We start from the raw sequence: 19,296 nt of genomic DNA on the forward strand, positions 1-19,296 counted from the left end.
CGCGGAAGCTGATATTCATAGAATAGTACTATTTTCAGTCATTGTCGGTAGGCATGTTTAAATAATTATATCTACAATTACAGGTTACAAAATGCACAGATGCGGTTACTACAATATTCAAAGGATGTGTGGCAATTCATTTCGTGCAGAAACACGATAAAAATCTACAAAGAGAATGTATTTACGTTTTGGAGACAACAGTGAGCTTGGAATTTTGGCGCTTTTCTATGTACGACTCTGACGTCATATCTTTTGCGTCACAATTAGCGATATGATGTCATAATGGTGGCGTGCGATGTAGAACGAAAGCCTTGCAAAGCTTGCTCAGTTCTCTTTAGGGATGCCCTCCTCATGTTAGCTTACCAAGTTGCCGTGCTTATATGCTTTCAATGCCTGTCATATGTTCGAGTGAAATATTAGAGTGCAAACAAACTGCTTGAGTATATACAGCGCCATATTTTGTTCACAGGCTGTTGTCGATGATTCCGTAATTCAGATCGACAAACCACTCAAAACACTGGACTCAACCCATGCCGCTTCACTCAATATATTTACTAACACCAAAAGTTCGCGTTTTATTTAGTCATGGTAGAATGGAGATAAACATACTGTGTTTATCTCCTAATTCTTACCCTCCGTTTGCGTATACACCGATCAGCACAGCTGTTTCAAATTTTTCTCTCGGCCTCCTGCGGAGTACTAAAAATCTATACTGCATGTGAGTTGGTACTAGTTAAACTTTCCAACCTTATCATCAATGTCAACTAGGCGGTCATTCGATGCTTGATAATAAGAACGATGAGGGATAACTTACGATGTGCCATCTTAGCGTGAAAGGGAAGACAAGACTTATATTGGTCATTGGCGTTTACTTTTTGTAAGGAAACGGGCACGAATTTGGATTCGAACCCGCGACAAGATGATCATTCCACGGCTTAGGAACAGTTTATCCCAACCGACCTACTTATAATGGGAATTTTACAATCGAAATCTTTTCAAAAGGGAAAACTTCAACTTTAACGTTCCTGTTTCTTCTTAAGTATACGGGGGCACTGGTGACGCAGTCGTCTAAAGCGCTGCAATTCGCTCTGCAGAGTTGCGTCCCTTGAAGCTTATGATGTTGGGTTTGACTTCCTTTCGCCCCAATTATATTTCTAGGTTTGTCAGCACCATGCCCGTGCTCATGGGTTCACCAACGTCTGAGAACTGCATCACTTTGGGTTTTCCTCCCACATTAAGCTGACATGCCCTGATATAACTGGAATACTGTTGAAAGGCGACGTTAACCCAACTCAATCACAAACTCACACACTCTTAAGTACACTTGTATCACAGGCCTTAAAAAATCTATACAAACAGACGGCCGAAGATTCACATGTGTCAAAAACGTTCAAATTACCTGAGGCTTATTCGTTTTATGTACAAAAAAAACATAATATTACATTATAAGTATGATCATATCGTCGCATATGCCCACGTCTTGGTTGTTTCCGAAGCAAGATGAACATACTAAATGTCATCGACAACCGATGACCTGGATATCTGCGCACTCTGTCAACCATCATTTTTCTTAATCCAGACAGGTATTCACAGCGATGGAAATTACTCATATACGCACTCTTTCATACTCGATATATCCGCCTCAGGTAATGAGAGTCGATGCACAACAGCCACGTTCCATCACTACGGAATGTTGCAAAAAATAAAGCTTATTTCTTTCTCGGCATTGACAGAAACCTCCTTTCATGGTCTGACAACACTTCGCCGTGATTCGTCAAATGACTTTCTTTCAGTCCCGCCGGCTTTGATGTGGGTAAACGTTCTACCTTATGGCGATAATATTCAATGGCGACACTGATAATATATTTCAATTATCCAAAAAGCAGATTTTTATCTATTTTAAGAATAAACGAATACAGGACAATACTGCGATATTACAGTGCTATTTGATGTGTGTTTCTAGGACTCTGAAGTACAGATGTTTGAAGTTTGAGACTGAAAGTAAAAAAATATTTAAGCTAATTATCACAACTTGCTAAATCTTGTTGATGTTAATATGGTTTGTATCTTTTATTCACAATGAATCGTCCTTCTGAGAGACTCGCGGCGCACAATTAAGTCGGTTCATATGATTCTCAATACAAAAGAAAGATGTATTTGTATCAAAACTACGACAGATTCCACCAAACATTGAAGCAGTAAATATCAAATAATTGTCATCACACATGAAGCCCTGCGCCTCATGAAGGATTGAAAATGTAAATTTTATATTATTATCGTGATATGTTATAAAGTATTAATTTTGTTTTATGCAATAAGAAATAAATAGGTTCAGAAACATATTAGTGTATTCATTGTTTTTTCTTATCTTTTTAAACCCAAAATTAGTTTGACATAAACACGTCACTATACATATCACAGCTAAAACACCCTCATTCATTATACCCGTTTAATTTTACATACATTAACCACACAGTGATTTATCATCGCCTGTCAGAATTGAGAAACCTTTCGAATGAAGACTTGTTTCCGGCCAGTTTTGCGTAGCGTCGCCGTTTTAATGTACATGGACGTCTCCAGCACGAGGTCTACACTAGAATTGTTGAAACTAATCTTAGACCATAGCCAAGATGGGATATTCCCCTTTGGTTTTACAGTCTGTATCTTCACACAGGTCCATGCTTCCTTCTTTTGGGAATTTAATTTCACATTTTTATAGTTACTGTAGAATAAACTTGGAAATATCAATCTCGAATCTTTAAAAAATACATTACGCAAGCCTTTCAGGAGAAAGGCCAACGGTAAAAGTAGATTAACCCTTTCGATTACCATGGGAAGAGTCTTGGACCAGTTAAATGCTAAAGTGTAACAAGAATGAATAAAGCCCACAGATGCGTTCACTTAGCTCGTTTCCGCCAGAATACTTGGTGAAATAATTCTCAATTGGCCCAACTGCACAACCCTCCTTCTCTAGACCTTAACTGGAGACTACCGAGCAAGGTTGTCCCAGCTAGCCAGTCTAATTGCGGCAATAACAATTTGAAAGGCAATCACGCGTAAATAGGCTATTGGTAACAAAGTCGGTATTATGAAAACCGGTATTGATTATAGGATAGTTACGACCGTCAATCTGTTTATGTTCCAGTTTGGCTCACATGAAGAGCGACCGTTATGGAGAATGATTTAAACCGATCAATACCACAAAGAAAATCTCAACCAATCGACAGGTAACCAGCGAGCATCAAACAGATTTATTATGAAACGCTAACAGAGATGCACCTCACATAATATTTAAGCAAGATACACCTGAAAGAGAGAGATCGATTAATCAATATTTCTGCTTGAAAGAGAAGGAGTTAGTTATTTGTCAATTTCCTTTTGATCGAATATATCATAGAGATCTTGCAGCGCAAATCAACACACACCTTTCTTGTTCGAACTTCGTTTGACCTAATGTCTGATTAGAGGGACCGCCTCTGGGGTCAAGTGGTAGAGAGTCTGTTCGGAGAGCGGAAGGTCGGGGGTTCAATCCTCGGTCTCGTCATACTAAAAGACGTTAAAATATGGTACTTGTTCTTATCCTGGCAGGCGCTCGAATTTAAGGCGATAAATAAGGACTGGAAAAATAAGGACTGGTCGGCTCGGAGTCAGTATACTGTGTGTCTGAATGGGTAATTCATGTTAAACTGCGGCGGGGTATTTCATTGATTGAAAATAAGATTTTATCCCCGAAATTGCTTGAAAAACTATGCTGTGTACTGTTTGAAAAGAAAGTGACTGCCACAAAAATTACATTGTTGCAACAATATTAAGCCTCAAAGTGTTAATTTGTTAAAAGAACATCTAGATTTGCAATTGCAACCGAAACAAATACACTCTTCAAAACAAGAAACGCACGAGTAGATTTTTAGTAAATTTATTGTACCTAATAAAGTCGATATATTTGATTTGATATTCTAGATACAAATCTGAAATTTTGGAGCTCTATAGTCACATGTTGTCGTTGTACAAAGGTATTGAAAACTGTTCATTGTCATGTCACATAAGGGCTCAAGGTTGCGCTGAACTCAGTATATTGTTTGACCGCCCGTGGCACCAATCACGGCTCCGCATCTCCTCGGCACTGACCTGATTAGTGCACGAATTCTGTCCTGCGGAATTCTTCGCCATTCTGCTTGTAACGCGTTGGCTAGTTGTGGGCGAGTCTGCGGCATGTTCTGACGTTGACGTTTATCCCAGCGGTGTTCGATTGTGTTGAGATCTGGAGATCGCGACAGCCAGGGCAAGTCGTTGATGTCAGTGCAGTACCGCCACTGAAATTGTCGAAATTTCCGTACACAATATGGTGCAAAAGGCTCATTTCGACGACGGTAAACACGCTGTCTTCCATCTCACCGGTGAAGAAGAACTCGTGGTTAATCGCTCAACCACACTCGTCTCCAGTTTCTTAAAATCCAAGGCGGTAAGGTATGGCACCAACGCAAGCGTCGCTGTAGATGGATCTGTTGTAAAACAGGGACGATAACTGGTCTTCTGGGTCGGATTCCAGCCTCGCGAAGATTGTTCCTGACAGTCTGGTCCGATATCCTCCTCAAACCAGGGATGCGCCCTGCAGTCTCCGTAGCTGTGGCATTGCGATGACGTTGGTGGAACAGTCGAATGTAGCGATCTTGTGCAAGGGTAGTAACTCTTGGTCGGCCGGTTCCCGGGCGGTCTGCAGTGGAATGAACTGTGAAGTGGCGTTCAACAGATGACTGCGATTCCCCTCTCTGGATACGTCCTGTGGCGATGTTCCGATCGGCAGCGCTGAATCTCGGCATTTTCGAACTTGAAAATGTTGACAATTGAATGACAAATTAAATGATTGGCTTATGCTTGCCTTTTTATAGCCACGACCACGAGTTACGAATGCCATAACTTGCACGTGCATTTTGCTTTACTGTTTTCTTCAATGACATTTTTTAACAAGTCAACAATGGCTACGTTTTGATGCACCATTTGTCGAATATAAGGCCACCAACATTTTCCAATAACTTATATCCAATTGAGTTTACCGGATTTTTTGTGTAGTCAGGTTCCCACACCCACCACACACACACACACACACACACACACACACACACACACACACCATAATACCAAATGGTCGGTCCCTAAGCAAAGAGAGTGCAGCTTGCACCAATGCCATATATTACGCAATGCGTTTAACACAGTCTGTATACACGATCACCACAAAGGTACTCTCACTTGAAGAAACCAGACAGAAATTCAATCATCATCGAGAACATGATGTCATACAAACAACTGGTGACGATAGCTTTTTGGAATTGAAGAGCACCAATTGCTCCCAAAGATGATGTGTGTAGAATAGCCCTTCATGTCGATTGCATGCATTCGTATTTGCCCTTCTCAAATGTCGTATCAATTCACCGCTTTAACTATTCATTAAACCGGCTATGTGGCCCTCTTGCATTAATGAGGTCGGTGGGAAGATCATTGCAAATTCCTGAATATCCAGACATTATGTTATAAATAGATCGTGCACTGACACACTGCGCTACTGACGAAATTGGCAACATCGATTAGTGAAATATGCACAGCGTAGCAGTAAGCCTCATTGGTAATTCATAACAAAACACGTAATTGCAATATTCATAGCTGGCGCATGTGGTGGGATACCACTTATTTGAGCTAATCGACATGGCTTTAGAGTTGGTGAAATGAGATGTCAATATGATGAAATTTACACTGCCGTAGTTAGTGTTTGCAGACGAATGCAAAGGACGCTGAGAACTCAAATTGCAGATCGAAGTTGACATTATTATATGAAGAAGAATAAATTTTATTATGATACAATATAATGGTAAAGAAACATGTGGCTTAGTAATCGGTAGACAGATACAAAGTATATACAGATATTGACATGTGTACAAACACTTGCAAGTTTTGTGAGTGGCGGGTGCTATGGGCAGACATGGTGTCATCACTGTTTTTCAGTGATCCATTCATATAATGTTTACCGCTATTTTGCCTGTTAAGCCCATTGGTATCTGTTTCGACGGATAATCGACTGGTTATTCTTTGCGTTGAGGTTTTACATTTAAAAGAAAGCTACTTTCTTCCATTCTTTCAATGTTGAATATTTAGTCAACGATAACACTAAAACATTAAAACAAGGGCATAGGTTATGTAAGATTCGAAAAGTGAACACTTTCTATATAGTTCTGCACACCAGATCAACTGGATCTGCATTATTTCTATGGCCAATCAGTGCATGTTGATGCCATTTAGGGCAGCTGTAACATGTCTACAAACACCTCGAGGTGTTTAAAGTTTATATGATATATAATGAGAAAATGATTCAACTTTGGATTGTTATCTTTATCTTTCGTTGGGCTTCGTCTAGACGGTTTACCCTACTCCGTGTGGTAGCGTCAGCACTGACATTTGTTTGTACATCGTTAACTTTTCAAAGGAAACGTTTCCAGTGAATTTCATAATTCATATGAAAGCAATATGCCTTTTTCTGTAGCTCTTGGCAAGACCATTGTCTTGATGAATCAACTTAAAATAATACATTCAATTTGACCTTCTCTTAACAGCGGTATTTTTCTCATTACCTTTTGATTACTAAAAGCTTTAATAAATGTGTCCTAATCACAAACGAATACGTATTCCTAGTCCCAGAATTTAAATATGTTTTGAAGCCGTCAGCGAACAAATTGATTTGTAGAAAACATTATTTTTTTCAGTATTTACTTGAAATACATTATGTCATGAACCAACTCCCTGTGCCACACTTGAACACTAAAGCTCGTTATTATGCATGTTTGTAGCACACTGTAATACGAAAATCAAGTATGTTTAATTATGGATAGGGCTTTCTATATAGGACCCGTGAAGATTCCCATGCTTGCCGTAAAAGGTGACTATGCTTGTCGTAAAAGGCGACTAACGGGATCGGGTGATCAGGCTCGCTGACTTGGTTGATGCATGTCATTGATCCCAATTGCGTGGATCGATGCTCATGATATTAATCACTGGATTGTCTGGTCCAGACTCGATTATTTACAGACCGCTGTCATATAGCTGGAATATTGCTGAGTGCGACGTTAAACAACAAACCAACCAACCAAAGCTTTCTATACAGAGCTTGGAGTGATGTCGCCTAGTCTGATACCCACATGTTTCGTCTGTGTTACCCTGAGATCGCTTTCAAATTCCAACATTGTATTTATTGCAATACTGTGTAAATGTATATATATTGTGACTTGTAAAATTGTCACTACCCGTTACGTATACTTTTATGAAATGTTTGTTATTTAAATATATTGTTCCAACATTGATTTTAAAGCGTTCTTCTACGTAGGGGTTACAAAGTCATTTAGCCAATGTCTGGCAAGGTGGGTTCTGGGGAAGAATAGGTCTCCAGTATGCTTGTATTGGGACTAATCCTTCTATCGACCAGTATTGATACGATGTAATGACATTACTTTGAAAGCGTCTCGACGATCACCTCGGACTTATGCCTGTCTACGTGGTCCGCTCACTCAGTTGATGAGCAAGAGTCTTGTGCCTGGTGTTGATTCATCAATGACAGACGGTTATGGGCAGGCGTTTTATTTTCCAATACCGAGTTTACGGATCCGCTTACTCTAAAACAGGAGTGATAAAAAAATTACCATTCCAGTCTAAAGGCGTTTTCCATTGCTGCAGAGCATCAAACGTAAACATAAGAAAAGAAATCACAAATTGTGGTGTACGTGTGGCTTTGTTTTCACTTTTCACAAACTTGACAAATAAAAGTATTGACTCGTACCGACAGCATTTTCTACAACAAAATAATACAATTGAAGGGCCTAATTCTATTGCATATGGATTTCAAACACCGACCCAAGGTTTTACAATAAATAAGCATTAACCCCCTAATAAGAATTAAAGGCCTCATATTTCGCTCCTTTGTTAATGGCATTGTCTCGAATACAGCGGTTCATGGTTAAATGGATCAAATTCAAATGAAAGCGACAAAACCCTTTCTATATTCATCAGAAATCTCTGCCCAAAGCAGAGTCGATTGGACGATTCTGACCACATCATGAACATGTCTGTATGAATCCATATCAAATAGTGAAAGTGTTCGCTAAAAGGTGAGCGTATCCTGTACCACCGGTGTCACCCGCCACAAACACCAGCAAAGGTAAGTCAATTATTCGTCTGAAAAATCACGGGACCATATGGTACAAGTAAAAAACGGGATTTGCATTGGACATCATTTTTCAAAATAGTATTTTAACTCTTTGGAATACATTAACCACAAAAGAAAATATTGTTCATCTGTAATAGAACATGCTAGTGTTCAAAATGTTTAGGAAATGGATAAATACATACCACCGCTACCTCCATTGATTTGTGATAATGAACGATAGTCCATTAATGACGTCATAAAATGCTGAAATAAAGTGGGGTGAGGCTGAAATGCACTTCAGAACGTTGTGGGGATAGTCTTATTCAGGTTAGCCGTAAGCAATAATCTGTTCACTTTTGATCAATATATAAATCGTATATTTGTGTGCGTGGACATGTTTTTACGCCGCTTTTAGCAATATTCCAGTAATATCACGACGGGAACTTCCTAACATGTCGTTCATGTACCGAACACTTGTGGGAATCGAACCCGGGCCTTCGGCATAAAAGGTGAACACTTTAACCACATTTTAATCCCGCCTCATCGTGAGTTTAACGTTAAGGGCAAAGCTTATGACCATATGTATACGCTTGTGGTCCACATCGATCGATCGACCAGCAACATGTCCATAGGACACCCAAATACACGGGAGTAGGAGTTACGCAGCTAAAAAGCACACAAGTTGGCATTTTAAATATACAAATGCTCAGATGCAACGTGAAATGCATTTTATAAACAGCATATTGTAACGCGATAAACTTTTGAACTTTTTGAACTTTGAAATAAATCATAAATATTTTTGTAGCACCATTATGATTGAACGTTCACTTACACATCATGCACATGTCGTCACCACCCTTATTCCGATAATAATGAACTCCATAAAAGTTGAGAGATAACAATGTTGCTGGCGAGATGTTATCGAGCGATTGCTCTTTCATCAACCATGCTAATCGCATGCAACCTTAGGGCTAATAGCAACATATTCGGAGATAGAACAATCGCTCTGTACACAGTAAAGTTCAGCAAAGCTTAACATCCACATGTAATTGCTTTAGCTGAGTGTGGCAAACTGTAACATTGTTACAGCACATTCTAGAGTCTAGGTCTAATGTCTTCTTCATCCGTCTTTTATTCTTACGATGCTGATTTGCTGAAGGAATTTGTCGATTGTATTTTTTTAATTTTAAATTATTTCTTTTTATTTAGTACATTCGTAAAATGCCGGTAATAGACAGGATACGATAAATGCATAAAAAGTATTGAAAGACTGCGTCTACCGAGGGACACTGTGTACGGTTTAATATGAACAGGAAATCTACCAGTTTGAACTCGTTAATGAGTGAGTTGAGAAGGTTTCGGCCGCTCTTAGCTATGGTTCTGCCAAAAAGCGGTGTGGCGGGTCAGCTTTGCACATGGCACCCAGGTGGGAATACACATACCCAGGTTTGACTCTCACATACGTACAATAGCCTATTTCTGACCCCATATGTGTATGTGTGTGTGAGTCCGCGCGCGCGCGAGCGTACGTGCGTGCGCGCACGCGCGTGTGTGTGTGCATACATTTATCCAAATATTCTTTCCTAAAGATATACATGTATATTAATTAGCTACATACATCATTTCATTTCCCGATGGATTCTCTACTCGTATCCACCCATCCATCCCTCCATCATACATCCACACATACATACATATATACAAACATACATCATACATACTGTTATGTAGTAGTATATATTGTAAATTTATTTCTGATGATTGTTAGGGGCAGCAAGTAAGGGGCTGGCGTATATAAGAGCGACACGAGGTGGGTTCGACGCGTTCTATGACCTGACTTTAGACTACTTGCCCAACAGGGACGGATGTATCGGAGAACATTGACATGCCGCGTGTACTGGCTTGAAGTAATGCCGGTTTATAGTGCCAGCCCTCCGAGATACCATGCCGCAGTTAAACATGGATAACCGACTCAAACACAGTCTACAATCTCAGATGTTGGTGCTCATTACCGCTACACAAACATCTGAGGACAGGTCACGTCAGAACGACCTTTCACGAACTTTGATCCACCAATGAAATAACTGTTAAACAGGAAGTCGACCTTATCCATCTTTTTTGAGCTTTACGGCACTGGTTTCAAAATGGCGACATCCATTACAGACTAGGCTAAGATCTGATTTTATTGTGATTAACACATTATAATGACTCCGAGAAGCCATTGTTTTATCCCCTTAATGCCCAGATCCAATCAGGGTAACAACAAGTACCATATTTTAACGCCTTTTGTTTGACGGTGAAGAGGGCCGTACCAGCAACCTTCCGCTCTCCGCGGAGGCGCCATATCCCCTACGCCACGGAGGCGGTTGCGTGTCTATGAAAAATTAGATTATGGTACTTTGTATTTCTTACACACCTCTGGGTGTAAAACCCATTTGATATAACTGATATATAACATATTTGTGACAGGCTACTCCATGGTGATGACATAAGGTCAGATTATGACGAACTACTTTCTTGGTTGTAATTCATGGATATGTTTATTATGCTTCAGTTGAACATCAAATTTGTTTCTGCAGCGAGAAGAAGATTAAACTGCGTCTTTGATGAAACGTTTCGGTTTAAGAGTGTTTAATCAATGTTCTTTGATTTTACCCAGGTCCTTGAAAATCAATAGATATGGCTGAAACCTTTTTTTGTGGAGGGGTCGTACAATGGATATTTCTTATGATTACGGACACGCTTTAATTTAAATTATTTAGAAACACTTACAATACCAGACAAATTTATTCGAGTAACTAATTGGAACCATGTTGTTTAACCCTTTCCACAAACTAAAATTAACTGGGTAAAAACTGTTTTTCCAATAATAATTCCAATACAAAGGTCACAATGTTCGCTGGATAAACTGGTTATTTTACCACCAATTTTGATTCCACAGGTCGATACAATAGTTATGCGTTAAGAGTGTACGGCTGTGTCTTGTGCTGGCACGACCCCAGGGAAACAGATTAGATTATTGATATTTTGACCATTTTATTCTAAATCTCTTGACCTGGTCACAAGAAATGTGTTTCACGTTGGTAGTATAATTCCTGATGCGAAGATAAACGAGACGTGACATTTAAGGGACAATCAAGTCTTGTTTCTAACTGGTTTCCAGTTACTCGATAGAGATGTGGTGTAAATGTTAGTCCTTTTGTTAGGTTACCCTTTTCAGGTTTGGTGGGGCCATTTCTACTTCATCCATTGGAACATCAAGACTATCGTCGAAATCGAAATTACATTCGAGCATTTATTCTGGTGAGGGGAAAAAGTTTCTGATAGTTTTTGTTAACATGACTCATCATATCGACTCGGGCATAATAGATACCAAAACACTGCAGCAACAACAATATGTGTAATGTTTGTTAAGAAATCTGTCTTACGTTTAAATGAAGCTTATATACTCTTGGTACAAATGAGCCCAGAAACATAACCAGGACGAATCTCGGAGTCAAACCGTGATCATAGGTTTCTGGCACCGCGGACGACTGGGCCACCCATGACCTCATCTCCTCCGAGAGTTTATTCAGTTTATACCTTGATTCCGGGATACATTGATGGGACTAAATTGATCTGACCAAGGGTGTGAATGCGGACTGATGCAAAGGGTGAGTGAGCAAGGTGTGTTTTAGATATATCATGGCGTGTCAGCTTGAGGAAAGCCTGAAGTGATTCAGATCTTATGGTGTACATGTACCACTTTGGGGGAACCAACGAGCATGTGTATGTGGTTCAAAAGCACTGTTCATATCAGAACGAATCAGTGGTTGATAGAATGACCAACGATCCATATCGCTGTAATATGAGTACGCAGAATCTTATGGTGTACATGTACCACTTTGGGGGAACCAACGAGCATGTGTATGTGGTTCAAAAGCACTGTTCATATCAGAACGAATCAGTGGTTGATAGAATGACCAACGATCCATATCGCTGTAATATGAGTACGCAGATACGGAGACATTCAGTCACCACGGCCCACATTGTAACCACACAATCCTCCTTTTAGTTGCCGGTTACGCAAGCTTTAAGCAATCCTGAACAAATCAATTTCAATTTTTGTCGCTGTAAAGTATTTAACCGATGGCGTCCATTTCGTCTGATAAAATGACACCATAGGATAGATGGCTGAAAGGGAGACACGATTTAGTTATACAGATTTAGAAATAAACTGATCGAGAAATGAGTTTATTCACCGAAGCGTGATATTTTCTGTATTGGGTTCGGAGGCTCACTTGGAAGACCCCTACATGAGAATTTGTATTTTTTGGCGTGGTTGATCATGATTTGACAGCTTAAAACCAATACGTCTAGCAGACACATTAAGATGGGCTTACTTTCATCTTTCCTTCGTGTAATACCTCTGAGAAATTGGATCTCTGTCATCAATCTCTTAGGCTTCGCTTACAACACTACCTTCCCCTTGTTAGAGTGGTGGCGTTATTGGCAATAGCCCATGATGGCAATTGATAAGGTACGTGTTTTTATACCTACGTTCATATACAAATATGCATGTAAGCATTTGCTGGAGTATGTTGTCTTGTTCATGTTTGGATCATGTTCATGAACCTCTATGTATTACTAGGCAGTCATCATAGACAGAACCAAGAATCATTATGTCACATTTGTTTGAATATGTGCAAGTTTATTCCTAAATCAAGCATTGTTTATCTTCTAGATAACAAATTACATATAATTTACCAGTGTGGGTGACTATTATGTGTTTTCAGTCCGTTCGAGCTGATAAAAAACAAAAAAGTAATGCGCAATGTCTTTTACCAGAAAAATGGCCCCTTGTGATTCAACATGTCATTACCCATTCCAACGCCAGCTAGAATATATATAATATTTGCTCTCAATTTTTGCCATCTTGTTAGCCAATGTCAATGCAATGCTCGACAATTCAGATTCTGAAGTATATAAACATCTGGTATTGATCTAAACACTTTGACAATGCCCTAAAATTCCTTCAAATTACAGACTGAGCTCTACATCAAGTCAATTCATCACGTCTCGATGCAGCATGGATTACATGCATATGACAGAATGTCGACAACATGTTTAAAGAGGTGTTGTTTTGGCTAATATACACGATTTGACCCATTTGTGATCCTTGGTCTTTCAACACTACAGTCTTGCTCACCGTGTACGACCAGCATACCCCCAACATCACAAACCTGATTGTGAGAGACTCAGATTTCTAAAATTTGGAAAGGTGTTGAGTAAAAGAAAGACATTTGCGTTATCTTTGTATCAAGTAGATGTATTGCACTTCACAAATAATAATAAAAAATAATTTTAAAATGTATGAAAGAACTGATATACAGGTAGTATATATTCACCTATGAAAATTTCCAAATATATTGTATTGTATTTATTTGGAGATAGAGTATTCCAGATGAAAATAAAAGTGCAGACTTTGACTACCGCTTTTAATAGCTACTGCTTTTGTTTTGTTTATAAAACTACATACTTTGATAGGTGAAATATACCCGTGTATCAGTTTTTTCATTATCATTTAATTATTCTTTTGGAGAACAATGCCTCTGCGTGATAAAAGGATAATGTGAAATGTCTTTGTTACTCAACACCAGTTAACGTTGCACAAGATTGAGCTTCGTAGCATTTCATGATAAGGTTCAACTCATATCGGTAACAAGGACTATTTGGCACAATGTACATCACAACTGATGGATAGGGCATACTCGCATGCCGAAACATATACCTGAATGTATTGCACTGACACCCACTGATGGATATGCTCATTATTTTCACACGATGATTACACTGAGTTTCATATTCTGCGCATTTTGATTCTTGTATCAAATTAGGTGCCCCTTTGTGAGGCAATTTGATACGCCAAGCTTCCAACACATTTATGGCATATACTGTCCTGTAGGCTGCAGACACATTAGAAACACCGACTTCAGGGTTACTGTGTTTCCATTAGCGCCATATATGGATTAATGTCATTTTAATCAATCTGATAAAGAAGCCAAGAATCTGTGATTCTGAGATTATTATGTGACAAGTCATGATGAAATGATACGGAATGTCAAAACCCTACGACATTGCCATTTTTTCCCTATTTAGCACACTTTAATGTATCGATGGTTGTTACTTTTGGACATCTCTGTTTTGCATCTGGTTTTTTCAGAGCATTACAGTAAGGCTCACCATCTCATAAGAAGACGTTCTTCTGTAGGTGGAATTATTCCCGGATTCGCTGTTCTGAGATAGGCAGTGCCGAAAACTTAAAAAGTGAGTTGGGCCATGTTTTTCTTGCCTTTTTAATTCCGCTAATGGAATGCGATACGGGGACTGAGAGTACAAATGGTGCATTTGGTGATGGAAGTTGGTCGGATTAATTTGGTCTCAATATATGCATAGGGTAGAATCAACAGGGAAGGCGAAGGGATCTACATTTTCATTTTGGAAATGGTTACACTATTGGTGTAAATGACAGCACAGGGAATATGTATAATGATGATTTTCAGTGATCCATTCATGTAGTTTTCACGGCTCCTTTTGCCTTTTACTCCCAAAGAATTTATTACGTCGGATAATCAAGACTGTTATTCTCTGGCATTGATGTTTTTATAGGATAAAGTCATATTGTTATATTGATATATTGGTGAATGTTGGTTCTATTTCACATTACATCAGCTGGGATTTCACTGCTTTGTATACCTGATAAATCGTTTGAACATTAAGACCAGTACAGTATACAGCTACCTCAGTCATGACATAATTGCCTAAAGGAGAGAGTATTGCAGTTGCGGCATGTCAGCCTAATGTGGGAGGAACGCCCGAAATTATGCAGGTCTCAGACGTTTACCACTTCGGTGAAACCCACGAACACGGTTATGGTGCTGACAAACCTAAAAACATAATTGGGGCGAGCCGGAACTCGAACCCAAGGTTATAGGTTTCTGGCGTGCCCAGGGGATGCAATTCTGCACAACGAATTACGGCGCCTTCGACTGGGCCACCCGTTGTCTCCTCCTTCTAGGACATCATGAAGGGAGCAAATATACTCAAGTCTGGTAGTCAATGGTCCCGTGTAAGATGGCCAAGCTGATGTTACTGGTGACTCATTGCCCATGTTGTAAGTAAGAATAATACTATATCTGAGTTTATACATAATCTTTGATAACTTAAGAACTATTTTAGCGTCCTCTGTGTGTAGAAAGTAAAAATAATTTCGTTTAATGGTGAGGTGAGGTACAATTGGGTTTAACGTCGCGTCCAAGATAATTGCACTTATATAGCGACGTGCATGCACGTATGTGTGTGGCTGCTTGTACTAGTCCGGGCTGATGGCGATTTATAATGCTAGCTCATGGTAATACAATGCCGCAGTTTAACATGAATACCCCACTCAGACACAATAAACTGACACCCCACTCTGACACAGTATACTGACTCCGAGCTGACCAGTCCTTGTTTAAGACCCTCAATGCGGAGCGCCAGACAGGGTAACAACAAGTACCATCTTATAACGTATTTTGGTATGACGCGGGCGGGGATTGAACCACGGAGGCGGTCTATCGTTTAATGGCTCATACATTCATAGCTATGCAAAACCGAGACTGCCTCACATATTATTTGATTTCATGGACTGTCCATGTGAAACTCTGTCCACCGAAACACAGGGGTATATTTATATAGATATATACACAGATGGTCTTTGTTTCTTTAAAACATGAAGATAAGAGATCAGCACTGAAATTATTCGACTAAAATCTAAAATGATCATTACCCAGTGCTTTATTTTGCATTTGAGTGAGATCACAGCGGAAGGGTTACAAATAACGGAAAGTCGAAAGAAATGTCTCTCCAATCTACAGCTTATCAATTATTATTAACTAATTAATCTGGAGTTGAATTTCTTCAGAAATACTACGTGTGGAATTCTTTATGACGTCACAGTTAGGATTTCCCATGGACAAAGAGTTCGGTATTGTGACAGTTAATTAGTGGCATTGTTGGAAAAACTTAAAGCATAATCGTATTGAAGTATAGGATAGGATAGGATAGGATAAGTTTTATTCCATACTGAAAGGCCTCAGGCCCATAGTACAATTCTGTTTTCGGGAGTGGTTACAGATCCGTTTAACAGGTCATATTCTAATTAACATAGCATGATAAATGAACATTGATAGATTTTTTAGACTATCTTTATCAGTTGTTGACATGATCGTTGTAAATCTTTGTATAGTTGGATGTACATAACTAGGCAGATCAATATATTTTCTTCTTAGGTGGTCGTATTTTGGACAAACTAACAGAAAATGAAACTCATCTTCAATCACATTTAAATCACATTGCTCACATATTCTCAATTCTCTGTCTATGTTTCTATGCCTGCCTACTTCGATCCTAAGTCTATGAGAGCTGCATCTAAATTGTGCTAAACTTATTCTAAACCTTTTAAAGTTGATGTCAAACAAATAGTATTCTGGGGAAATTGTTGTCTTGAAAAGCTTGTAGTAATTGCATTTTTCTGCACTTAAAACATGCGATGCCCATTTTTGTAAGTATATATCCTTAATTCTTTGGCGTAAAGATACTAAAAATGAATCGGGATTGTTTGGTACACATTGATTACGCCAAACATACCCATAGCCGCAATCATTTAATAACGACTTTACATCATATACCCAATTGCGGCTTCCATGTTTTTCATACAATAACATCATATTGTAACATTTTCTAGGTAATCTATCAATAGGCATTTTGAAGTATTGAAGTAAAAAGTCATCTGAACAAGAACCTAGATTTATGTTTGAACAATGATCAGGCTAACACATACGCCAGTCTACCAACCGGTGACCGGAAAACGACCTGGCAACCAATCAAAATTAAGAATAAATATATCCACCAATGAAATGGGCACATGAATAATATCCTGCTTCGTTTACCTCATGTAGAAGTCAGAAATGTAACATAAATCTTGTTGTAGGTGATAAGTACAATTATACCATCATTATAATGTGTTATAAATAATCTTGACGTATGGACTCGACATGTATTCACTAAGTACAGCCTTTTGGCTATGTCACAATGGGATCTTTGGTTAAAAGATAAGAGATTCGGTGTGTTTGAATCATCGGATTCAAGCCGCCCTCGAGTCATCCGCTGTTATATGTTTTACATTATAAAATTACATTTATTAAATTTACAAAATAGATATATTGTGAGTAAATTCAATGCTTATAATTGAGACATCATATCAGAAACTCGTTTCAATCAATTGACATGAATTTAGACTGATGATAACTTTCAGAACTCTGCGTGCGGAGAATCTATATTTCCTTATTAGACATCCAAGTTTAAATGAATTATTTTCTTCAATCCATTTTTTTGTAGTTATGTCATCACAACCTTCCACAGTTACACAATTTGCCATTTGTGAAGTTGATCGTTTTCCTGAAGAACTAATTATGAAGTCATGCCTTGTGGGTTTTTTTTATGTATTAATTCGAAGTGGTTTGAGAGGTTGAAACTAGTCGCAATTGCCCTCACAAAGAATTCTAAACACGTCGTCTATTCAGTTTGACAAGAGAAATGACTTGTACTTTCCAATAGTCAACTTTCTTTTTATGTTAAGCAATGTTCCAGCAGCTACAGTCTTTAGTGTTAACATTTCAACTTTTGAGGTACAATCGAGCATAATCTTTCTCCCAAGATTTCAAAGAGAGTCATACATGCACAATTCTTTCATAGAATAGGTTACAACATTCACGGACTAAGCAAAGAATCCCTATCTTCACTTCACCGTATGTTCCTGTGGTGAACAGTTGACTTGGCTGTGCATGTGTTTGCAACAGGTGAAACCGTTTGGTCAGGATATGCTCACCTTTTCGCGAACACCTGGTATCATCACCTATTTTATCGTGATTTGTAAACACATATTTGTGATAAAGTCGGAATCGTATAATCAACTCTGTTTAAGTGATTTCTTGTGCTTATGGAAATGCTATGTCTCCCTTTTTATGTGTCTCATATATCTCACATAATAGTTTTGTAACGGTTCCTCATTTGATGATATGTCGCTTTATATGTTGTAATACCGTAGCAGAAAGCACTAAAGTGGTGAAAAACAAGGCTTTACTTTGAAACATGTTCATGTACATCACAGTGTTATATGTTCGACAGCGCAATTAATATCTTTAAATAAATGTAAACTATTCAGTTGACCAGAGACTATGTGTTTTTATGGTCAAATACAATTTCATGTGTGAAATCTTCAACTGACATCAAAGCATAAATTGGACTTTATCAAACACTTTTTAATGATGCAGAGAATATTGTGCCGAAAAAGAAAATGTGTCTTTCATGTCAGCAATACATGTATGATGAAAGGATGACAATGCAGTCTCTAATCTCTATTTTTTCCGAAGGTTAAAGTATGGGACAAATGAAGCAGAGCAATCATTTTAAAGTCTTGGTTTCTGTGTACCCTATTCGAAAAAGAATGTATTTTACCTTTCATCTGATTCAAATACAAAAACGTTGCCTGTAGAAGTTTGGCTTTTCTTTCATTACTTTAAGTTTTATTTAATATCAAAATCATGCAATGGCATGATCACTCCTATGCAAGGCACTTCACATTTATAAAAAAGATAGACTATACAGACGCGGCCCAACCACACATCTATGAACAGTGCTCACTCGTCCCATCGACTACACGGGTTCGATTCTTTCTTTATAGATGTATAATGCCCGTGGTGCCGCTGCTGTATTACTGACATCGACGTTAACCTGAATCAAACCAACTTATTCTCTTGTATGTTGAGTACAGGCAGTGTTCGAAATAACTGCCTGTCCGCTATCTACGTTAGTCTACGTTTTTACCAACAGTTCGTTAATCATACGGGGTAAAAATCACTTACCAATCAGAATTTAATATTTGGTAGAATTTTGACTGATTGGTGTTAATCATCTCACTAACGTGTAATACAACGCCGTCTATCCCATGCTTCTCGTTAATAAACGAGACAAAACCCTTTCCATAATTATAAGAAATATTTGCCAAAAGTAGAGTGTATTGTACGTTTCAT

This window comes from Haliotis rufescens, unplaced genomic scaffold (genome assembly GCF_023055435.1).
Source record: "Haliotis rufescens isolate VD_foot unplaced genomic scaffold, xgHalRufe1.0.p SCAF_2, whole genome shotgun sequence".
Classification (NCBI taxonomy): Eukaryota; Metazoa; Mollusca; class Gastropoda; order Lepetellida; family Haliotidae; genus Haliotis; species Haliotis rufescens.